This window comes from Onychostruthus taczanowskii, unplaced genomic scaffold (assembly GCF_017590055.1).
Source record: "Onychostruthus taczanowskii isolate IOZ18803 unplaced genomic scaffold, ASM1759005v1 scaffold145, whole genome shotgun sequence".
Taxonomy (NCBI): domain Eukaryota; kingdom Metazoa; phylum Chordata; class Aves; order Passeriformes; family Passeridae; genus Onychostruthus; species Onychostruthus taczanowskii.
The window spans coordinates 875,270-901,286 of NW_024498630.1; positions in this window are offsets into that span (position 1 = coordinate 875,270).

Sequence of the window (26,017 nt, forward strand, 5' to 3'; positions counted from 1 at the left end):
ATTTTGTAGAACTGTAGAGTACACTATTCCTTTTTATTCGACAATAGCAGTTTGCCTTGCTGGAGATTAAGTCCCTCAGTGAAATTACCCTCAGTTCATTCTCTTCTGATTCATCTCACTGATCCTCTGGGTTAGTTTAAATGGTTCTATTCAAATCTTGTGATGCAGCACCATATACAGGCTCCCAGATTACAAGGGTGCATTCAAAGGTTATCTTGGCTGTAGCCATGTTTCTGAATGCCTGTATGATTCTTTTTTACCTATAGAAATGAATGGAATCATGCTCAATACATTCACTATAAGCCTGGCCTCCCTTTCTGTAGAGCTGCTATGTTCTTTTTGCCTCCTATTTTTCAGATTATGTTTTCTGTTTGTGTGTAGTATTTCATGCATCTTCATAGAAGTATTTTATGAACACCTTGAATTAAAAATGTGCCTGAGGAGGATTGTGAGGTCAAACTTCAAAATTGTGCCATTAAGAGCTAGATTTTTTTTTTCCCCTGGAAGTTATAGTGCTATGTTAAATTGCAACAACTGGAAATTCAGCTGTCTTAATTACTGGAAATCAATGAACAGTTGTCCAGCTATTTTTGCTCAACCATTCATGAAGTTGGGTAAGTGCCTTCCTGGCTCCAACTTTAATTTTCTCCTCTTATGCTGTTTATAAAATGACTAGATGCCTTGACATCTTGTTCCCTGGAAAAGAGTATGAGAATGATCTAAGTACAGAGTACCAGAGGATGCGTTCTCTTTCTCATAATGAGGCCTCTTTCTTGAATTTTCAGTATTGGCAGAAAGTCTTCTATTTCCCTGCTACACATGGGTTTCTTGAAATACACAATGTTGCATATAACAGAAAAATATTAAGTACGTGCTACAAGTATTAAAAAATGTTGGAGAAAAATTATTAAGTGCTGACAGAAATTGAAGGTAGGAAGGAGCAGGATGGAATTAAGTCTTCCCTTTCAGTTCTAAAATATCGACAGCTGAAGGACAGTATCACAGAAATGCTGTGCCACTTTGGCCTGTGACATTCTTGGATTATGAAAGAGTGCTTATTGGATAAAATTTAGCACTGTGAGTCACAGTGTCTCTTGTAAAAATACCTGGGTGAGGGTTTTCTGGGTTGGTTAATGTGGAAGTTTAGAAAAAAAATTAGAAGTCCCTTCAGCCTTAAAATCATTGAGTGAGGAAAAGATCAGCGAGAATACTGTTAACAATACCAAGAACAAGTAATGTGGAAGGGAACAGAGAAGATGAGGGAAATTCAGTACTAATAGGCAGTATGACTTCTAAAGAGGGGCGAATGAATCACAAAGCAGGTTCAACTCCGTCTGCTGGAGTCTGATGGAAGATTGGACTCTTAAAGTGTCCATAACTCACATATAAACATAAGTATATAGACCAAGCATGTATGCACACACAGGCATACTTTAGTATTTGGAGTGTTTGTTTTGCTATGAATAATTTTGAAGGTTTATTTGGGAGAACTTGAAAATGAAATTGTGTTAAACCATGAGAGAAAGACACTACTATGACTAACAGTGTGGAGTGTAAATAATGGTTGGCTAGTCTATGTGCAGTTGTGGCTTTCTTAAAGACTAAATTAAGAAGCATCTCCTGAAAAAATAAACACTAAGCCATCATTTTTTCAGAGAATTGATAGATCTTAGATTTGGGACAGAGAAATCAGATGATGTGTACTCCATCACAAAGAGAGCTTATATGCTTTCTGGGAAGAGTGTGTGAATCATTTCACTTGTGTACTCCTGCTAATGGGCAGAACCATCCTTTCTATTGGCATAGAACAGAATGTTTCAACAGAGCTGTCAGATGAAAGCACAAATATATCTTCCTAAAATGAGGAAAACAGTTTTCATAGAGCTTGATTTTACTTCTGACCTTTAAATTTGGGATGTGGGGAAAAAAGAAGGGAAGGTGATGATTTTGGTGGCAACACTCCTCTATTAAACAGGTTCAGTGTTCTGGGTCAAAAGGGGCATCCATCAATATCCAAAATACTCAGTGGAGCAGCTGTGGTGGTCCAGTGTAGGCAGGTTACAAACCATTGCTATGTATTAGCCATCTGGGAACAATTGGAAACGCCTGCCATCATCTGCCAAGGGCAGCAAGTTGTAGAAGCTATGGTGCATTATGATGGATTAGCTCTGCAGCTGAAGGTGTCACAACCCATTTCTCTGCATCTTCTTTGGGACAACATTGCAAAGCAAAGGCTTTTATTGTTGCAGTTTCAGGGTAAGGAATCTAATTTGTAATGATGCTGTAGGGTAGAAGGGAAGAGAGGCTTAAATAGTCACCATACTCGTGAACAAAGCATGCACTTCAGTTCAGCACTCGGCTACCTTCATGGTTACCTACTTCAGGGAATTCCTTATTCAGGAATTATTTACATACTTTCATGGACATTGGAGAGGAGCCATTAACACCAATCTGGGGCTTGTTTGCCAGGATGTTTCTTCAAGCATTGGTGATCTGCCCTCTCACTCCTATCCCTCTATCTCTAACTAGCTATGCTCTGGCTGACATTTGCCACTCCCATCAGCCTTGGGCTACTCTGATAGTCCTTGGCAGCCCAGCTCCTTGCAGTTCCTGCCTCAGGGAAGGCACTGAGTCTGTGGTACAGGGGTCTGTGGTACTGAGGTCTATGTGACACTGGCTTGGACACTTGTAGGGAGTATGAGGCCTCCATTGTCTTCGCCCTTGCCATAAGAACCTTTCTGAACAATCTCTCTGTCCCTCTTAGATGCAGCTGATGAGGTAGTTCATCTCATCTCATCTCATCTCATCTCATCTCATCTCATCTCATCTCATCTCATCTCATCTCAATCTCATCTCAGTTTCCCTTTATCCTCATTCTGCTCCAGTACAGCAGGTTGTGCAATGGGTAACTAATCTATACAAATATAGGCATACAATGTTATACAAATATAGGCATTTACTGTTGTGATACTCCCATGCACATGCACTAACACACACCTGCTGATGTGTATGTAGGTATTTTATGTAGGTAGTAGACTTCTTTCAGTGTGCAGCTGATCATATTGACATTGTTCCTGAAGCAGGCACCAACAGGAAGTTTTGTATTTTTGTTTGTTTATTTGCTTGTTTGTATTTTTTTTTGTTTTGTTTTGTTCTTTCAAAAAAGCCTGGAAGCTATGCATTTTCATTTTTAACTTTCAACTTTTCTTTAAAGCAGAATGGCATCTGGTTGTGTGAATCCCAAATACCCTTTACTTCTGACCACTGTCCAGGCCTGTTTCCTTGGAGATTAAAAGGAAAATAAAATACCATATTTGTTGGGCTAACTACTTAGACTGTTGTTGGCTGTTGGCTGATCTCCCATCTCAAGAAAATAACTGCAGCTGACCTTTTGATTGAAGATCTTTCAGGAAGGTTTAATTATGTTTAAGGAGGAACAAAATGGTCTAAAACATCAAGCAGGAGGTTCCTGCACGTCTGTCCTTCTTTTGGCCAGGTAAGTGAGGGTTTTGTACAGAAATGCAGGACATTTGTGAGGGAAAGGTGAATACTTTCTTAATCTCAGAAATTCCTCCGTCTTCTGATAGGTTTTGGTTTTGTCCCAACAAGCAGAGAAAACGTGATTTCTACTTTCTGGGATCAGATAACTCTATAACTCCTTTAACTGGAATTTGAATCCTGAACCTGAGCAGCAGTTAGTGTGCATGACCTTGCACTGGAGCAAGACAAAGTCTTGGCTGAACTAAGTCATAACACCTATACTCTATCATGTTGATATTAGCATCAGTAACAGCACGTCTTCAGCCCTCACTGATTTCCTCTGTAGCGATGGATATCTAGTACTTTGCAAGAATGATAGCAGTAGCAACAAGAGAAGGGTCATTTTGATGGGGACAGGGATGATGTGAGGACTTTCTGTCCAGATGATTCTGTAATATTCCATATGACATTCTTTCCTCTGTAAGACACAATAAACGGTCTCAAACTGCAGGCTCCTTGTGATAAGATGATAGATGTTATGTGGACTTTTTCTTTGAAATGTGAAGCATAATCTACTCTTGCAACAATATTTATCCATTCCTCTTCACTAACCTTACAGTACTCTTTCACAAGCCCATTAAGAGACTGACCATCAAAAGAAAAATAGAAAATGCGGTATAGATACCAACCAAAACATTTATTTGTTACTCCTTACTGCTTCACACATAAGTGAGGTTGGACCGTTGGGATGGGTGGTAAAGTGTGATATATAAGATATATATTTTATAAGCCATATTATTCAGGGACTGGGAGACGAATATTGTGCTGGTAACATGAAAGGCTGAGTTACAGAGCAAGTGCAAGTACACAGGATGTAGGAGAAGACTTGCAGTGAAAAGAGGCAGATCTGGCTACAATCTGCCTTACTGCACGCTGCCCTATGGAAATATGCTGTTTGTGTAAGCCAGCGGCAAGTAGCCACGTAGTGCAGTGATGGGGAAAGCCAACTCTTTTGTGGCTTTTTATTCATGCTAAAAGGGTTTGTGCCTGTAGCCAGATTGTTTGACAAACTTTGGGTGTTCCCTCTACCACAATGGTTTTGTATCGTGAGGAAAAATGTGATTTAAAGAAGCACATCAACTAGATTTAAATTTCAGTGAAAGTGTGTGTACAGAACACTGAAAAGAATGTCAGCTCTCCTTGTTTTAAGCCCAGAAACTTTTTTTTGCTAACCTTTTGGTGAGAAATGAGAGAAGAAAACACATCATTGTGTGTTATATATAGGTTGTAATTACTTTTCTGTCTTGTATAAACAATAGCCACTGTTCTCAGAGAAAACAATTGGACATTTTTATGGAGAGCTCCTAATGGACCAGCACAGCAACATTCTTTCTGAAGTTCCATAAGGAAAATGCAGAAGAGGTTACCTATTGGGGTATTATTAACTTAAGTCTTGCCACACAAGACAATGGTGGATTGCATATTAACTCTTGAAGAGGAGCCTCATATGTCAAAGCTATCAATGCAATCTTAGAAACTGCAAGTGTAACACAGATAAAATAATGAAAAAATGGGAAGGAGTAATCTTAAGTGTGAAAAGGAAAAAATATGCTAAGACTGTTCCTTCGGAAAGCACAGAATTCCTAACAGGTCTACAGACAAAGTGTCAAGGGATGAGGCAGAAGAGGGTACAGTCAGCTTCTATTTCTGCTGTGAAGGAGCCAGGGATTGAATACCAATATTCACTCTGCAACCAGGGCAGAAGTGAGTGGCCTCAGGGAGGGGCTCTGAGCATTCTTTCCTTGGCATCTGTAGAATAGACAGCACCTAAACAAGCTTGGGCTTATTCAGGAGTGGTATTGGTGCTGGTGCTTTTCAAACTGCTGTAGACAGTTCAAACACCATAGACTTGAAGAGGAAAACCCAAGGTGTGTGCCAGAGCAGAAAATAGTGCTTGTGACTGCCAACAGGTGGATGAGGTATACATGGTAACTGTCAGGCTCAGAACATTTAAAAAGGCACAGGGGCATTTAATATATCAGTGCCTGGAAAATTAGCTAAACATTTCTTAGAAAAATGTTAATCTTCCACCTGTGGGGAGAGACCTCACAAGCCTCTCCTGCAGATTTTATTCTGGAGAATTGGCAGAGTGTTTGCTGGGGATAAATGACAGTGAATAAACAGGTTGGATCATGCCATATCACTGCTCTCTACTCTGCTGTCCCAATAGATGTGTGCTTTTGGGCCAGCATCTGGTGTGGGGTTTCATCTTGTTTAGCTGGAGGCACTTGGTGTGCATATATTTGGCTCCAGACCAGACACACCAACTATGCAGTCTGCAATCAGTGGAGGAGCAGTCTGCTTCTAAGGAAGGAGGATTTTGTCTTGGGTAGGAAAAGTTGGTTTTTCAAAATAGTGAAATCTTTGCATGGTGTGAGGACCCTGAACATGGTGTCACAGTGATCCTAAGGGGTTCATCAAAGGCATCACTTAGAGAGATCATTCTCAGCCTTAATCTGTCTGGAGTCTTAAGACTGGAGAAGTTTTCTTTCTGTTTCTCAAAGGAGGTTATTGAGGACAAAGACACTGTTGATGCTCAACTGTCAGAGTAAGGCACTGTATGTACTTCAGGTTTGCAAAACCCTGTGAAAGACATGTGCAGCACTAATTGGCTTTTGTTATTTTCTTAGAGCACCTTCTGGGGCATTCATTCCTGTGGCCTCATTTCAGCTGCATAGCAGGTATTCATCATTATTGCTTCTTTGCCTGCTACAGAAGTTTTTTTCTCAGCATTATGAAAAGGCCTAATTTATTGTTGTAGGGATGCATGCCTTTGGAGAAGCTCTGGCAATTCTTGGAAGAGCTATGTAAGATATAGTAACCCTTGGCTATCAGCAGCAGTTGCAAAGACAGAAGAATAGCGAGTGTATTTTCCACCTGCTTGTGCAGGGTCAGGGACAGGTAGACTAGAGCAAATTGAAATAAAGTGACAATGATCCCAGCCTGAACACAGCAGATCTCGTATACAGGTAGATCAGGGTCTTGGGTTTCTGGGTTGTATTTGCTATTGAGTCCTTTTCATATCCTTCTGAAGATCAAAAAAAAGTAGCTACATTTTTCTTTTCCTTTCTCTGCAAAGGATGGCTCCATACATTTTCCTGCTTCCAGCTAAAAAGTTTGATTCTGCTTGGATGAGGACATAAATGTAGTCTGAAGCAGGGCAGGAAGGAGTGACTTAGAGATACGCCTGAGCAGGGATAACTGTTTCATGTTTCATCTCCAGAAACAGAGGCATTTTCCAGCTTTGGAGTACTGTGATACAGGGGAGCATATCTCTCTTAAAACCCCCCAAACTGATGAGTAATGAAGGCTAGCTACCACTATTGTTATAATTTGATTATTTTTGGTATCAGAAAATCAAGCCTTCTGTTGATCAGTTTCCTCTTTTTCTGTCTTACATATAACCACAGCAAAGACAAAGTACATCACATTCTGTATTTGTGGATAATGGCTGCGTCTGAAAGCAGCTGTGGGAGATCATAACAACAGAGTTAAGGGACCTGAGATCTGCTACAGGGCTTCTAGGATTATGCAACAAAATATTACTCTGTAGTTGGAATTATATCACTAAATTATTTCAATTTTGTTTCTGAAGCTATTATTTATAAATGGAAGTAATAAATATGTGCTTACTCTGCTTACCTGAACAAAATGTAGGATCATAGAATCATTAAGGATGCAAAACTTCCAAGACAGTCAAGTCTCTCTTTTCAGCAAAAATCACCATTTCAAAAAAACCCATAGCACTAAGTGCCATATCCAGTCCTTTCTTGAACATTTTAAGGGATGGTAACTCCACTGCCTCTCTGGGCAGCCTTTTCCAATGCTTGACAACTCTTTCTGTGAAAAAATTCAGGCATAACCCGAACCTTTTCTAGTATGGCTTGGTGTGGTGTCCTTTTGTCCTATCACTGGCTATCTAGGAGAAGAGACCAACTTTCACCTGGCTACAGCTTCCTCTCTGGTAGCTGCAGAGAGAAAAAAGGTCTTCCATGAGCCTCCTCTAGTCCAGGCGGAACAAATCCCACTGTCTCAGCTTCTTCTGTTAGCTTTTACTCTCTGGGCCCTTCTCCAGCTCCACTGCCCATATCTGAATATGCTCCAGCATCTCCAGGTCCTTCCTGAATTGAGGGCCCCAGAACTGGACACAGAACTTGAGAACTTGCCAATTCTGAGTGCAGACAGACAAGCAGTGCCCTAGTCTTGCTGGCCACACTATTGCTGGTACAGGTCAGGATGCCGCTGGACTTCTTGGCCACCAGGCCACAATCCTGGCTTCTGTACAGGTACTGTTGACCAGCACTTCCAAGTCCTCTTTTCCAGGGCAGCTTTCCAGTCACCCTGCCCCAGCCTGCACAGGGTTGTTGTGAGCCAGCCTGACACTTGGCTTGCTGAACTCCAGGTAGACAAAGTCCCCTCATCCACTAGGCAGGTCACCTGGTCATAAAAGGAGACCAGGTTGGTCAGGAAGGACCTACCTTTCCTAATCCCATGCTGGCTGGGTTTGATCCTCTGGTTTCCTGTATTTATTCTGCAACACACTTTCAGTGACAAGCATATGCAAAAAGTAATTTTATAAGACTTTTACTGTAAAAAAAATATTCTCTTCACATAAACTTGAAAGACTTCAGTATTTCAGCCATGCCAATGAGTTTATCAGTGCATCATTGTGTAACTTGATAATACCATAAAACTGTAAAAGGATACACATAGACCCCACAAGCTAGTATGTGAGTGGGCAGAGACACAGATAATTTCCTTTACTGCAATGGCTACAAACATGGGCATGGTGAGTAAGACCAAAGATCTAGGGCAGGATTCCTTTTTCAGTCATAATCAAAACCAGGTGTGTAGAGGAAATTAGGACCATGTGTAATTTTCCCCAGGGTCCAATTATTTTCAGCTTGGAAACTCCCTTGTTTAGAACTGGGATCAGTGTATTCTTCCGGCTTGCTAAATATTCCACAAGGGGACACAGGAGACTAATGGATGAGAAGCTAGTGGAAAAGCTTTAAGCCTGTCCTACTGTGAAAACAATACTTTAAGAAATCATTGAAACAGATACCACAATGATGAGGAGTTTAGAAAACCTAGTCATGTATATAATTCTGTAATTAACATGTTTTGCAATGAAAGGTGTGATTACTGGGTAAAATAGAATACAGTTTGCAATGGCTAAAATGGCCAAGGACGTGATCTCTGAGCATCTTTCTCTGTAACTCAATGACTGTCAAAAAGGCTTATGTCTACTTTCTTATCTACTTTTCTTATCTACCCTGTACTTCTAATCATAAACTGTTTACTCCAAGAACCCCTCCAGCAAGTTCAAATAAACAAAGCAACTGGTAAAGTGGTAGCTGTATGTGAGTGCCTGGGGAGAGGGATGTTATAAATGCTGACAATAGATGGGCTCAATATATTGTTTGAGAAAGTTGTAGCTGGCTGCCTCATTCATCATAGTGACAGCAATACTGACAGCTCTCTGCAGTGCTTCATCTGTGAAATGATGGATCAGCAATGAGGGCTGGCTGGCAGGAGGCACTTGAAACATCCAGGGCTTTCAAAGTCTACTTTCTCTGTAATGCTTTATTCGTGCTGCATAATGGACAAGCACAAGCAGTGTGCTGAATTATAGGTTTGAGCCTTGAGGTCCAATCCAGGGATAATTTTCCTAAATCTGCACAATTCTTTCCTTTTCAGATGCACACAATAGCAAAGCCTGTGGCAGAAGTGGGGAAGGTGAGACCTCTTCAGGGCCTGGCCACTCAGAGCTGTTTGAAGCCAGTGCAGAGATGCAGAGCAATGACTTAGGACAGCAGGAGAGGCCAGACTTATCTGTGATTTATAAGTGGAATAGAATTGGCCTGGATGTAGATGCCGATGACCAGAGATTATTTAAAGCTATAAATCAGTCTATCAGTTGTATGCAGAGAGGCAAATTAATGATGACATAAATCTAATGGCTGGTGTAGCTCAAGGATAGGTGAAGTTACAGTGCCATGACAACAGCAGCAGTATTCAGAGAGGATGTGAAACAGAGCTTAAAATCTGGCAAAGATAGGTTGAATAAAAGTAGTATGTGCAGGACATGAGTGAAATGCTCCCTGACAGCACCATGATACCTGGCTTTTTCTTCTTTATTGCTGTGAAGCTGATAGGAGACTTGTTAAGGAAGAGCAGTAGCAGCATCTAAAGCTGTATTTTAGTTAAGGGTCACTGTCAGTGCTTTCGTTATAAAACTTGTTCCTCCAGATACTATAGCACTGCAATAGAAACATTCACTCTGGCCTGAAAGGTGCTGTATGACAGTTTGGTCCAGGAGCACAAACAGAGGAGTGAACAACCCAGCTGGAAGTCTGCTGAAGTGAAGGGCAAGGCTTTTGTTTGCTTTCTGATAAGGCTCCTTGTAAGCTGAGTGGCTGTGACATGAATTTGCAATGCTGAATATCCAGTGTCAACAGAGCACAAGCAGTGAAAGCACATGTTTCCCTACAGGGACTATTGTCTGGGCACACTAGTTTTATAAGATGCACACTAAGTGAGCATATTGTCACAACATGACACAGATCTTGGTCAGTTAATAATTTCCCCTTGCCTTAAAACACATACCTATGGTGTGAGCAGGGCCCAGTCAGTGCAGCTTGCAAAGATGGCATAGGTCAGACCATTGTTTGGATCCATAACACTGGGAAAGGGGTCAAAATATCCAAATTAGTCTGAAGTATTTCTTTGCCATGAAGTCAGTCTAAAGAGAAAGACAATTTCAAAGGTGAGCTGTGATATGGAAGTGTATGGTTCCAAATTTATTATCTCAGTCCAGTGGCTGAAATGAAGTAGGGTTACAGAGGAATTGATAATAAGGCTCTAAACAGGCATTGTCCTGCTGAAGGCCTTCCCATGACAAGGTCCACCATGCTTTCTTACAAGGGAGTCCAGCTGGGACAGGTCCAGGTACTCTGTGGAGGAAGATTTTTTCACATTTTTTGAGGGTTGAGTGGCTTGAGTTGTGCTTCATTCAGCATGTGATTGGCAAAAGAGGTATTTACAACTTTATGAGTGTGAAAGATCCTCCAGCTGAAATGGAGATTCCTGTGGTATAAGACATGGAAAATGAGGATTCTTCAGCCAGTTAAGTCTTCCTCATGAAGTACAATCAGGGCAGTAAAAGAACTTTTTTCAACCTCCTTCACTTTTCAGACCCCTAAAGATAAAGATGCAGGCAATGGTATACTGAATTTAAGACAACAACTATAGGCTTGTTTCTCTTAATTACCTTTTTTTTTTTTTTCAGGTGTGCTTAGTTTGCAGGCCTTATAGAGTGTGCAGACCACACCAAGAAAATAAGCTCCTTGAAATGGGTATTCTAAGATGAATTTTCTCATGTGGTCATAATTTCTGATTTACTTTGAAATAAGTGTCAGAATTTAAACTGGACATGACCCAGCAAGGTGTACTCACAACCCAGAATGCCAGCCACATCCTGGGCTGCAACAAAAAAATCCCCCCCTTGACCTCCTTGGCCAGGAGGTCAAGGGGGGGATTCTCCCCATCTGTTCTGCTCTTGTGAGATCCTCAGTCCTGAAGTACTGTGTCCAGCTCTGGGGCCCTCAGCTTAAGAAAGATGTAGATCCTTTCTAGTGCTTCCCAAGGAGGGAGCCAAAAACTATGAAAGGAATGGAACACCTCTTTTGTGTGGACAGGCTGAGAGAGTTGGGCTTGCTCAGCCTGGAAAGGAGGTCTCCCTTCGCTCTTTCTGGAGAGAGTTTATTATGGCCTTTCAGTAAACTTAAAGCAGGCTTATAGCAAAGATAGAGACATACTTTTTAGCAGGGCCTGTGGTCATAGGACAAGGGGTAATGGTTCTAAACTGAAAGAGGACGGATCCAAACTAGATTTAAGGAAGAAATTTTTTATGCTGAGGGTGGTGAAACATTGGCAACCTGTTCAATGGTCAATGCTGTATCCTTGGAAGTGTTCAAGGCCAAGTGGGATGGAGCTCTGAACACCCTGATGTATTTGAAAATGCCCCTCCTTATTGCAGGGATTTTGAATTAGATGACCTTTAAAGGTCCCTTCCAACTCAAACCATTCTGTGATTCTGTGATCAGCTCTCTCCCAAATAACTGAAGCACGAAAAGAGTTATCTGGCTGTGAAGATCTGCATCATCTTTTGGCTGGAGTCTAGTTTTGCTATTTTTTGAGAGCAGGAATTTAGATGTGAGTGGTCCTGAGCAGTGTGGTGTGTACCCTGTCCTGGAGCTTGTATAGAAGAGCTGTTCCATGACCTCTTGTGTGGTTTGCACTGCTCATCTAGAGACCTCAGCCAGAATTTTGCTGCTGGAGAAGGGCTCCTCTCTTCATGGTCTGATTTTAAGTCAGTACTTCATTTGAAGTAAGTCAAACCAATCAGGCTTTGAAAAAAAACCCTATATTGGCTGGCTTTACTCATTGAAACTCCATAAGTTAAACTGACATGGAGCTTAAATTGTGATCTGCCTGTCAGAAGAAGTCAGCAGTGCCCAAGAGCAGGGCATGTTTGTGATGTGGGACATGTGAAGCTTTTTCATGCTTTAACATGTGTGAAGACTAGTTCTGTTTGTGGTTTTGTAATTTCTTTCCACAACAGTGAGTTTGGGAGAAGGAATATATTTTCATTAATCTGTATTTTTTGGTGTTTTTTAAAGTATTTGATTTATAAGACTTAAAGAAGAAAAGAGTTCACCGTGAGACATAATTTAGGATAGTCAAGTTTCCAGCTTGAAAAATTTGTGAAACTCCTTATTTGATTTACAATCGCATTTTCAACTTTGTGTGCTGGTATTTCCAGAGCTACTGATAATTTGTGTATTCTAAAACAGCTGATACATTTTGTGGCACTGGATTTGTATATTTCTGCTACCTCTTCATTTTTATAAAAAAATAATTAATACTATTTTGATCTTACATTTTAATTTCTAGAGGACATGCATTTACCCAGACATCATTTAAGTACAGGGTTTGCTTACTGATTCATCATTCTAACAGGAATGGGAAAGAACAGTTGCAAAATTAATCCAGTTTATAATTTGTCCAATATGGTCACCCACCAGCCTGGTGAAGCCCTGTGACATTTTCTTAAATGTGTTGTTTGTTTTAAGTAGGTTCAGGATTGCTCCAATGCATAGAACTGCTGGGAGGGGGACAGACTGTCCCACTGGGAAATCTTAATACCATGCTTTATATTCCAGATACACTGCTACCATTATTCTGTGCTGGCATTATGCAGATCTACTTACTGGGATCACAGTCCTATTGTCAACTCAAGAGATATATGATAAGAAACTGACTGAAGAGAGGGACCTGACACAGGGCTGTGGACCTGCACACCTTCTACTTATCACTCTGGAGCTGAAATATGTGTTTTTCATCTCTACATGAAACTTGTGAACCAATGAAAGACAAAGTACTCTATCTTTAAAAAGTACCAGTCTGGCACTACCTAAGAACTAGTGTATTTTTATGTTTGGTTCCAATAAAATCAAAAGATCATTTAAAACATTCAGATATGATTTAAAAAATAGCTTTTTTGCTTTTTTCTCCTTTAAACTAAGATCTTAGGGTGTATGAAGATTTGCAGTGCAATTAATAGAGACTTGGGCAATATTATCTATTGTACAGTTATTTTAACTGTACTAAATGGCCTTATAGCTGTTCAGGTTTTTTTTTCCTACTATGTCCTAATGACACAGTAAACAGCAGAGCATACATCAAAAATGTGCTTATCTTTGATATAGCTACTTACATCTTACCTTCTATTCATCGTGTATGAAGTTGTATAAGTTGTAAATGTGACAGCAGTATATGATAATGCCAAAAGTATTGTGATGAAAGTGTCAGAGTTTCAGGAATAAAGAATTCAGAGAGATGAAAGAAGTCAGAAGCATCTAGACTTGTGGAACTTGAATCCATTATTTGTAAGCATGCTTTTATCCTTAAACACAGACCCACTAAACACTCCAACATCTTGGAGTCACTGAAGTATGAGAATAGTGAGCATCTCTGGAAACAGTTCCTATCATTGACCACCAACTCTTCCTCATAACAAAACCTTAAGGCACTGCTTTTAACACTACAATGCATGGATGCAGACTCTTTGACAGAATCCTTGAAAAGGAAATCCCTTGTAGAGATGCACCTGTAGACATGTCAGACACCTGCTGTGTGGGGCATGGGTGGGCCCAGCTCTCTGGGAGCAGGATGGTGGAGACGTACCACAATGGGATGCACAACAACACCACAGGATAGCAGATGGTGAAAGCAGATGTGGGCCAGCCCTGCACAGCTTCTTTCCCTTGCAGATTATTTCCCATGCACCACATTATTACTATATTAGGCTGTGGGGTCAGCAGGACTCACAGTGCAGTACTGGGTAGTCACAAACTCCCAGTTCCTTGGGAAACAGTGAGCACAGGCATTAACTGCAGGGGCTGAAGTCCCAGAAGACCTTTTGGTGAAACCATATCACCTCTAGGGAATACCAGTGCCAGGACACTTCTTCCATGATGTCCTGTGGAGATTCCTTTACTGGAGGGGTGAGAGGTGGGTGTCAACACTCTTGTTCTCACCATGCCTTTGAGGACACCTTAGATAACCCCAGCACTGCAGTAACTGGCACACACCCCCATGTGGCTTTTGGAAGCTCATGAGGAATGCTTTAGATACTATGCCTATGCCTTTGCCATGACATCATTTTCAAAACCTACATAAAGTTACTCAGTTCCTACACACATATATTTTACATGTTACAATACACAGGGAGTAGTAGAATCACGTAGTGAGTTTATGACCAAATGCTCTGATGCATATTATTTCATGTTAATGTAGGGAGGGAGAAAAGACCAGGAGATACTGCCTCTCAAGAGCACTGCAGTAAGACTGAAAATATGAAATACAGACAATGTATTTATAGCCCTCATCTATCTCATTCAGAGCTATCTGACATGAAAAATTCAGACAGAGTCCTCCATTTGGGACTTTTCCAAGCTTGGCCCGTGTCCCAGTCAAAGACACGCATACTTGAATTAGAATACCTGAAAATCGAATTTAAAATAACACATTTTAGTGCATTTCTGTGTTTATAAGAAGATTCTGAGTAGTTGTAATTCAGCAGGGGACCAAAATCCTTTTCAAAACTGTGTACACCACAGAATGGAATTGTTATCCAGAGGTCAGTTGACCTCTATGCTTTTAATTACTTTTGGGATGATTATCAGTTACTGTAGGCACAAGCCCTTGGGATGTGAAAATAGTAATTAAAAGAGTGAATTTTTATGAGGAATGATGGACAGTAAGTTGTACATCACAAAATATCTGCACAAGGCAATGGCATCTAAGCATGGCTACTTTAAGTATGATTCAAATTTTTTTTCCATTTAAATAGGTCAAGCCATGAACTGAGACTTTAGAGGGCTTGCTAAGTTTTCAAGAGGTTTGGGCTCCATTTACTAGATGTCTATGCCTGTTCCATCTCCATGAGTTTGGATTGCAAACATCATTGATAGCATCATATGGCTTCAGCCCACTGGTGCTTGAAGAGGAGGAATAGCAGCAATAAGGAACTGAGTGCTGCAGTGTTCTCTGTCAGAGTAGGTTTTTTATGCATATGACTCCATTTCTGCCTTTTAGAGTGGCTCCTTTTGACACAAAGTCTTACCATGTGCACTTAGTTTGGCTTACGTCTGCAAGGAACAGAATTTCATTTATAATTTTTCCTAAAACAGCTGCTGTGCTTTCAACTCCTTTAAATCAGAGGCTCCTGCAGCTGCATATTTCAGGGATGCAGAAGGCTAGTTGTGTTCTCAGTATTTCTTTTGATGTTAGGCAGCTCAGGAGAAGACAAAATTGTGAACACTCCTTGGGTTATAACTTGAATTTACAATCTTGACAGCTCTGTTCCGGCACAGTGCCAAAAAGCTCTTGGTACCTTTAAACAATGATAGGACGAAGTGATATTGTCTCCTAAGGGACAACAGGAAACAACTTGGCCTTTCAGAAATGTTACATTGATGTGTTTTCTTAGATTTCTTAGGAATATCAAGTCTAAGTATGGTAATCTCCTGGTAAAACATCTCAAGGGATCTCAATTGAAAGAAAGGTATGATATGATAAAACTGCTGTATGGAATGAAAATAAGGAAAAAGAATGAAAATGGGAAAGCAGTTTCCTTTTAGATAAACTGTAAATCCTCAAGAATAATTTCTCTGTAGGAAAAAGGATTCTTTGTTCATTAAAGAGCAGCTTGAAGGGACACTTTCATAGCAATTGTTGTGTGATGTACGCGCATGATGGACTCTCAGCATAATCTAGAACTTGTCATTGAGAGATAATACCAATGAATTTGTCGTTCTTTATTTTTACAGCAGTCATTTCTGTTTCATCTTGGGCAAAATAAATACCAAAATCCAATCTTGTAAGTCATGCCTCTGCATCAACAGTGAAAGGCTAAACAAGAAAAATGTGGGCTAAATGAGGCAGTCAGTTTTCATGAAAAGAGGCATAGATAAAGACAGAAGTGCTCAATACTGTCTTTTCCTCACTCTTTGCTGGTGGACTCCCCTGAGACAGAACTTAAGGAGGGTGAGAACAAACAGCAAGTGGATGAAGGTTGAGTCAGAGATTACTTGCACAGACCCAACACCTGCAAGGCTGTGGAACTCCAAAGACTGCACCTAAGGCTGCTGAGAGATCTGGCCTATGACTGGGTAGGGTGACCTTCAAGCATTTTTGTAAGGCTATGGAGAGTTTGGGGAGAATCCCAGCAACTGAAGAAATTTCAAACCTCTCTTCAAAAAAGGAGATGGAAGGTGATCTGGGGAACATCAGGGCAGTCAAGTCTCACTTGGCTTCCTGACACAATCATGGCATGCATTCAGTTGGAGCACATCCCTTGCTGCATGAAAGAAAAGGGGATTGGAACCCGGGATGAATCAGGTCTGAGACGGCTGGTTACTTTGTGTGATAAGGGAAGAATATGGAGTATAACATCGGCAAGGTTTCCATCCCACAAGGTCCTTGAATCCACACTAGAGATTAGAGTCTGGGTGGATAAATACTTGCTTGACTGGCCAAGATGAGAGGTGGTGGTCACCTGACCAGATCTGCCTAAAGGCTTATGCCCCACGGAGTCTTTCAGGATCTTCTCTGAGGCCTTTGGTTACTGTTTGCAGTAGTGAAGAGGGGAAGTCACAAGATCACTCTGTCAGGTTTGTAGGTGACATCAAGGCTGTGGGTCTGGGCTTGGCTCATCTGGAGTCTCAGGGCACCCAGCAGCACCTCAGTGCCAATGGAGAGGAGATCAATGAGACAGGGACAAGCTCCTCATTGCAGTTCATGGCTGCATGCAAGAATCTACTTTTGCTTTCTAAAGCCAAGCCCTGGAGGAGATGCCCTGCATGCCCTGTGGTCTCCACTCTTGGAGGCTGCAAACTTAGAGATGAGCTGCTGCTCTGTGCAGGTGATGAATAAGGGACCTTCTGGGGTCCCCATTTCCCACCAGTGCTCTGGGAAGAGCTCTATGGCTTTATGAAGCAGAGAAAAATAGAGTATTGTTTTTTAAAGTGCAATTGAAAGTATCATATCAGCACAGCTGATTATGCAGTAGATGGAATTTTCAGTCTCTGCTTTACTAAAACATTTTATCATTTTAGGCAGTAAATAGAATGAATCAAATCCATGATCAAAATGCTGTGACTTTGCAGTAGGGAAGACAAGGGCAGCCTGCTCCCTGTGGTCTGCATGTCAGGTGACGTGGTCTTTGCTTAAAGTAATTTACACCTTTGTAATGCCATTGTAAAACTGTTACTGTCCTCATTGCTCAGTTTTTTCCATCTACTTTGAGGGAGTGGAAATCAATACATAAAACTGGAATCCAACATTTTTTTATCTGGCAACTTTGAAATTTTATCAATTTCTAGAAAAAATTATCCTGTTGGCATTTTTTCGCTTGTCCAAAACTGAAAGAAGCATGGGTGAATAAACTTTTGAATATCTTTCTGAAACTAGCCACTCCTCTCCTTTGAGACTTTGCCAAAGATGCAAGGGCTGTTATCCTGATTTCTGAGTAATTTCCATGGCAATATTTTTTCATTCATATTTTGGTTTTGAACTGTCAGTCTTGCTACATATCTTATTATTCAGCCTTATCTAGACAGAGACTTTTTCATAGTGCAAAGTCTATCTGTTTTGGTATACTCAGGAGATTTTGCAGTGGTAGCTATCATAGTAAGAAGCAAGCAGAGGCCAGGAGATTGATTTTCTGTGGCAATAGAGATGAGTCTGATATTGATAGGCCTAACTGAGGGCTCATGCTTCACCCAGCAGGCTTCAGAAGGCTGTTTGTTATTTCATTTTTTGGCTTAGAAAAATGTGATAAATGACCTCTTGTATTGCTTTGTGGCTCTCTTTGCTCCACTTATTTGTTGTCATCATGCTCCCATGAATATTTCATCATTATTTCTACAAAACATTGCCCAGCAGGTTACATGAACATTAGTGTTTGAGAAAACAGAATTTTTGAGAACCAAGCTTTTGAAGAGGTTTGCCATTTATTCACAGCAGAAGGATGGAGAGGGTCATAAGAAGCTCACTGACTTAATGAAGAGATGAAGGAGGAGGTAGTGAAAGAAAACTGAGAGAACTGATAATTCTGCAAGCTTTTGTAGGCAATATAATATGTGCATTCACGCCATCTTTCCCCTTTGCTTACTGTAATTGTGACACTGTGTTGTATCTTTATAAAACACTTAGGAAAGACACTGCAGGTTCACTGCTTCACTGCCCATGACAAAAAGAAAAAGATTATAGAAAGTAATAAGCAGCAAGCATTGTGCATGCAGCTTACTCAAGGCAGCTGGAAGCACTGTGCATTGTGTGGCAGAGCAGCTCTAGAGAGAACAAAATACTGCAACAATAGAGATCTTGATAGGATTGTAGCTCTGTTACTCTAGGAGAGGTCATCTGCACATACCTTTTACATTGTAGTGGCTGACTGCAGAGTTTGGCCCCTAACAATTCCCAGATATGCCATTTCCCAGCATTCATATACCTAAGGTGGTTTAGAGGATGAATATTAAAGGACATGACCGAGAGAAAATGTCTTGTGAGCTCAGTTCTATGCTTTGCAAAATATTAATTTTCTCTGTATGTCATGAACTGTGGAAATTCATATATTCTGTGGTTATAAACTCATCAGCTCATGAAGAGAATGGTGGTTTTGTCCCACCTTCTCATATAAGATGGGACAAAAAGAGGTGAGAATTTTATAAGAGGTAGGAAAAAGGAAGAATTTGAGCTTGTTTTAGGCAAAAGAGTTGAGAGGCAGATGCAGGTCAGTGTAGTGCTTTCGAACAGTTGCTGGTTAGGAAATAGGTATATTACTTTTGGTGTTGCAAGGGTCAAAAAATTGTTCCTCAACAGCAGGGGTTCCAGTCCTGCTTAAGTGCAGGAGTTTTTTATGTGCTAAGTTGGAATGAGCCATAACTCTTCCCAAGTCTGCTGTCAACATCCCATTGCTTTTTCGTAATTCACCAGCTGGATTCTCCACACATGTCTACTGGATTAGCAACATCCCTGGTGCCTAGACCTCAGCCTCCCACCGTCTCTGTTTAATATGTGGAGTATGCATCTAGTCATATTGCAAAGTATCTGTGGCGACACCTCTGCAAGCATTACTGTACTGAAGTACACGCAGGCCTTCGCGCCATGGGTCAGTGTCCTAGGGTGACGTTATGATGCTTGTATCCCCAGTTGTGTGTTCTCTTTATGCTGGATGTTACGTTCTGTGCCTTCTAGACTGGCTCTGAAGAATGAATGTTTTGTTTTGATTTTCGTTATCAGCCTGCTCCCCCACGGCTGGCGGGACACAGAGACTGGGCAGTACATAGTGCGGCTTTGGCTTTTTGCGTTTGCTTTTTGCTTTTGCTCTTGCTTCTGCTGCGCTCCTGCTTTGCTTCTGCTTTTTGCTTCTGCTTGTTAGTTAGTTTAGCTAAGCAGTTCAAATCTTTCCCTGGACTGTTTTTCCTTTCCCTTTTTGGAACCATTCAAACCTGCTCTGGTCTGGGACTTGGGAAACATTGAGAGTTTGCATATTGTGGCTGCAGCAGCTATCCCCAGCGCCAGAGGGAGCAACAACAGAGCGACCACTCTCAGGAAAGACTTTCCGAATTTGTCATCCTTTTCAGATCAGTGAAAGTGTTGTCATCTGGTATTGTTCATTTTTTGTGCTGGGGGTGTTTTGCCTGTTAAATAAACAGGTTCTTTCCACTCCTCTCTGAGGAATCCTTCCCAAATCAGTAGGGGTGGGAGGCCATGTGGGTTGGCTTTCTGGGGGGGCCCCCTTTTTGGAGGTTTTCTCCCAAATTTGCCATAATCCAGGACGGTCAGTAAAGAGGCCAAGCCATGCACACAATTGTGTCTAGATAAAGAGAACACAAAATTAGCAGGCCAACTCAAGAAGAAGGTTCATAGGATTGCTAGGGCCACTCATAGAAAAGCTTTGCACTCCCTAATGCTCTGCCAGTTCTCTTCTTCTAAATGTCAGTCAGAGCACAATATGTGGCAGCTGATATTTTAGATAGGCTAGTTGGGCCTTAAGGCAAAGATCCTGAATACAATTTGCTACTTGCCTGTGCCTGAGAGATGAAGGCTTTTCCTGCCAGATTTGCTCTACATATTGATAGGGAATACTTGTCCCTGCTTTACACGGTAGTGCAGCTGACTCGAAATCAAGGCTGATAACATTGAACCTCTAAATAGCTCTTTATCTTTCTGTGTCAATTTGCAAGTCAGGACCAAATATATAGAGAAGAATAAACCTCAACAAAGAACAGTGGAAATAAGTAGATGCACGAATATAATTGTAGGGTGAATGGATGGAGTGGATAGAATACCTGTGCAGGTGGAAGTTGATGCTGAATAACATATAAAAAAGCAAAAAAGAAAAAAAAAAGAAAAAAATAGAAAGAAAAAAAGAGATAAAAAAGGAAAAAAGTGTAAAAAGGGTGGGATACATCTTCCACTGGTAGAAACTGTTGTAACACCATTTGAATGCAACAGACTTTCATCAAAAGCATGCTCTTACAAAACAGATGACTCTGTTTCACAAGATGCCTCTGTTTTTCAAAATGCCTCTTTATCATTAATGACTAATTCCTCACAGTGAGTCCATAAGAACAGAAGAAAACCATTTTTGGTTCCTGTTTTCACCGAGCATTGTCTTCCACCAATGATATAGTAGCAAAATACAATCCTTATGCACTTTTTACATTCTCCAATTTTCCCAGTTTAGAGACATTGCCAGTGTTTGTCCCTTCACTTTGATAAAAAGAGTTCTTTACTAGTGCTGTAGTATGCTGCTATATTTATTTCTGTCTTCTGTCCAGCACCTTATTTGTTCTCTCTTGGAGACACAAGCAGAATATTAATGAAAAAGTTTAGCTAATTTACTTCTTTATTTCTTTTCCACTGAAGAAGCACTAATTCACTAGCAGCATATCAGTAGAAAGCAGAGTCTGAAGCTTCTGAGAAATACAGCAAAGCACCAGGGATATATAACTTTTGCTGGGGAAAGAGCTGAAATTTCTTGCCACATCCCTAACAGACGCATTTATGGATTAGGTAGAGATAATAAGAAAAGAACATATTCATATATCCATTGTTTAAGAGGTCAAACCTATGACCAGGAAGTAATTTTGATTTATTGCAGAATAGTGGAAACCAATTTCTGCAACCAGTATACCAGACTCTCAAAGGGGTTAGGTCAATACATCCCACTAAAATGTGTAAATGTATATTTTAGGTAGAATTTTATACAGTATTAATAACTGATAGTGTTAAATGGGCATTGCAGTGCATGTGGTATCACTGCTTTATCACTTTTGTTAGAGCCCACATTGCAAAAAAAAAAAAAAAAAAAAAAAAAAAAAAAAAAAAAAAATTGCTGAGTCATGTTTCCCAATTAGCCTCTTGAATTATTATTATTTTTATATTTCATGTTTCTTGGAAATCTATCTATGCTAATCTATCTCTGACCAGTTGCAGATCTAGGGTTACAATTGGGCTGTTTTTAAATTGGCTTATAAAATACTCAAGTTTAAATAAGTAGGTCAGTGTAAATACATTTTATTTTTATATTTTTATATTAATTATTCTGAAATGCACTGGGGGATGAAGGTATAATATTTTGTTTCTCTAGCAACTTCAGGATTTTTAAGAAGATATAAAAGACCACATGAGATTACTCCTTACCTGCACCTTCTAGAGCAGCATAGTTTAAAGTATTGTGGAAAGCCTCTTTATCACAGGTTTTTTGCAGATCACCTAATCTAGGGATGCTGCAAGCTGTTACAAAGGATGGTGGTGGTGTTCTCCTTGCTCTCCAAGCTTCCATCTGGAGACTACAGCTGTGCAGCTAAAAGAGAAGACAAATAAGACTTCACAGAATCACAGAATCGCAAGGTTGGAAGAGATCTTAAAGATCATTGAGTCCAACCCATGCCCTAACACCTCAACTAAACCATGGCACCGAGTGCCACATCCAGTCTTTTTTAAACACATCCAGGGATGGTGACTCCATCACCTCTATGGGAAGACCATTCCAGCATTTTATCACCCTTTCTGTAAAAAAGGTCTTCCTAATATCCAACCTATGTTTCCTTTGGTGCAGATTGAGACTGTGTCTTCTCATTCTCAGTTGCTGCTTGGAGAAAGAGGACCAATCCCCACCTGGCTACAGCCACTTTCCAGGGAGTTGTAGAGAGGGATAAGGTCATCCCTGAGTCTCCTTTTTTTCCAGGCTAAACAGCCCCAGCTCCCTCAGTTGCTCCTCACAGGGCTGTTCCAAGCCCCTCACCAGCCCCTCACCTGCTCTCCTCCAGACATGCTCAAGTGTCTCAGCATCGTTCCCTAGCTGAGGGCCCCAGAGCTGGACACAGCACTCAAGGTGTGGCCTCACCAGTGCCAAGTACAGGGGAAGAATGACCTCCCTGCTCCTGCTGGCCACACTGATCCTGGCCAGGATGCCCTTGGCCTTCTTGGCCCCCTGGACACACTGCTGCTCATGTTCAGCCGGCTGTCACCAGCACCCCCAGGTCCCTTTCTGCCTGGGCACTGTCCAGCCACACTGTCCCCAGCCTGAGGTGCTGCAGGGAGTTATTGTGGCCAAAATGCAGTACTCGGCACTTGGACTTATTAAACCTCATCCTGTTAGACTCTGCCCATGCATTCAACTGTTCCAGGTCTCTCTGTGGAGCTATCCTATCTTCCAACACATGCTCCCATCTTAGTGTCATCTGCAAATTTACTAATGAAAGACTCGACAACCTCATCCATGTCATCAATAAAAGTATTGAACAGAACTGGCCCCAGCACAGACCCCTGAAGGACACCTCTGGTGCCTGGCCCCAGCTGGATGCAGCACCGTTCACCAGCACTCCCTGGGCCCGGCCATGCAGCCAGTGCCTAATCCAGCACAGAGTGCCCCTGTCCAAGCCATGGGCTGCCAGCTTTCCAGGAGTGTGCTGTGGGACATGTTCTCACTGCTCATGTTTACCCTTCTTATCTCAAAGGGAATATGGACATATAGGATGTTCCATGTTATTGAACACCATATATTCAAAATCGAACAGGAAAATAGTTTTGTTTTGAAAGATAACTAAGAAATGAAAGCTTGTGAGTTCATAAACATGTAAGTTCTTAGAAAATTTAAGACTTTTTTTGGTTGCTATATTGATAATCTTTGGCAGCTTCTCTCAAGAAATTTCTGAAGAGTAGGAAGTGAGTTAAATTTAACTGGATGGGGTTAAAAGGCCTTTCCTTAGTGGAAAATTATTTTATCACAGTGTATGTTAGAAGTTTGCTTCTTAGCATTCATCTGAATTGAGCAAGATATTGGCCTAAATATGCCTGAGGCCAAAGGCAGGATAACAACTTCTATCAAATTGTACTTTTGCTAAGTTGTCCTGAGACTGCAAGATGAGCATTTTCTCTTTTTAACTGTTTGTTTTTCATTTCTGGATAAAATAATCAGTTTAGAAATTCACTTGCACAGCAAAATTAAATGCATTTTTCTTGTGGCCGCTCTTCAAATGCTGTTGTGAAGGAAGAGGACCGTGTGATCTTAGTGGGCAGCGGCAACACTGAAAATTTTGTTCTCAGACAGAGTCATTGCACTTCTCAAGTCATCATAAAATACATCACAATAGCGTGGTGTCAAGAGTGTTTGCATGTTTGACATTTTTGTAAGGCTAATGATAACACTGCTTCGACAGTATTATTGTCTATCTTTGTCAGGAAAAGAAAAAAGCCAGAGACACAGATTACAGATGTTGTAGCACTAAGATTCAAAAGAAAAATGTAATAGAGGCATGTTGAGACTAACATGGCTTTTCTTGTTTCTCAGGTTCCCAGCAGAGTTAAACATCCCAGACAGCAGATTTGAGCTCTAGCTGTAAATTAGCCAAAGCTAATAGTGATTCAAGCAGCATCTGAAGAGCATCCCATGCCTCTGAACTAAAATGTATTTTAGAATTGTAAGCTCATATTTTTGATCCACTTTCTACCAATGCTCTAGTTTTGTGAGCGATCTTTCATAAATGTGTGTTCTTGAGCTCTGAACTGACAGGACTGAGATAATTTTACAAATTAGAGGACACGATTATGGTTCGGTCCCTTTTATGGCCACTTGGTTGGTTTTTGGGACAGCCTTGTTTCCCCTAAACTTAGCGTTAGAGTCCTGTCTGTCTCCTAGGCAGTCTGTATGAACCTAAGCATGCATTCCAGTAACTCCTTTTTACAGCTATGCTAGTGGACTAATTTTTAGAAAAGCCAATATATAAACCCAAGACCCAAAGGCTTAAAACACATCAGTCAGAGTGTGAAAAAGCACATGAATGCAGTAGGAAGGAAAGGAGAGATTTATGCAGCTTGATTGATCTCTTCTTCTCTGAATTGCAGTATTATTGAATGTCTTTCATAACAGAGGTATTTTGCAGAACACTAACAGGTTCAGACAAGACTTCAAAATGGCTTCTCTGCATGCCTCTTTGTACTATTTGTCTATTTATTTTGGGGAGATAATTACACTGTCACTAAAGTGAGCAGTTGGAGAGGGATTGGAAGGATAAGGTCAGTGAAAGAGGTGATTTTGTTTATATGACTGTAAATCCTGAGGGAAGGCTACTAAAATGGAGGGAAAAAAATAAAAAAAAAAAAAAAAAAGAGAAAGAAAAAAGAAAAAAAATAATTATAATAATAATCTACTGCCATTTGTGGCATACAATTTTAGCAAACTGCTGGATCCTCTTGGATTTCAGCTGATTCTTTTGACCTATGAAACTTGTCCCCGAACCACCTCCTCAGCAGGAGTCTGCAGGATGTTTTGGGTAGTGCCTGGGGCATGAAGTGTTCTTGTTTTTCCCAATATACATGTTCACTAATAATTTGTAAAGCCCACTCTAGATGATGGAAAAACATCTGTCCACTGATGTGAAGCACTGTTGACCCAGTTTTCACTGCATAAATTACTTGATTTCATCCTAGGGCTTGGCAAAGATACTCCATATTTTCCATGCACAGCATGCACACTGCTTACTTCTTCTGAATTGTTTTTGTGCTTTAAATGGGGAAGTGGATAAAGAGAAAGGAAATGAAAAGGAGCAAACTCAGAATTGCTGCCAGCCAATACAGGATGGGCACCTTTCCAGAGCAGTATGTTACCTGAAAAAGCCATTGTCCCCACTGGTTCTGAAGAGACAGAGGTATTCAGGATCCAGAAAATGAAATTGTTATAGCTCCATAATTGCATCTTTCACAACTTTGGTATCATACTGAGACTTGTGGACTTGGCATCGAGCCCAGCAGCAGATGTCTTGCACTGCATTGACATATAGTGTGATGAGACCCAGGACAGAAGCATAATTTTGCAACAAGCATGTGAAATAATTTTTTTGGTAGTCATTTTATAAAATCCTGAGAACTACATTTTGGAAGAAGGAACAGGGCTACTTTGATACCTGTAAGCCTAAGTGACTTAAGATGAAGACCATGGCTGAGTTGTAGCACCCTTTTGTAGTGCCCAAGACTCACAGAGAGGATCTTGGATGGAGTGATGGCTGATAGCAGGCAACACAATTGTTTCAAATAACTCCTCTCTGTTTTTTCCCTTCCCTTCCCTTCCCTTCCCTTCCCTTCCCTTCCCTTACCTTTTCCCTTTCCCTAACCTTAATTCCCTTTTCTTTTTACTTTTACTTATTTGGATTGTAAGTTTTCTTCCAATGATTATTAAGGACCAAACCTTCACAAGTATACCTACTGATATGTTTTATTGGTAGTGCTGTGTTAATACCTTGGAGTCCTGTGTACCAGAATATTCCTGTGTACAGACATCAGAGCTACTGCGCAGTGGGAACACAGCGTGTTCATTGTGTTGGAGGGCACTCCATTT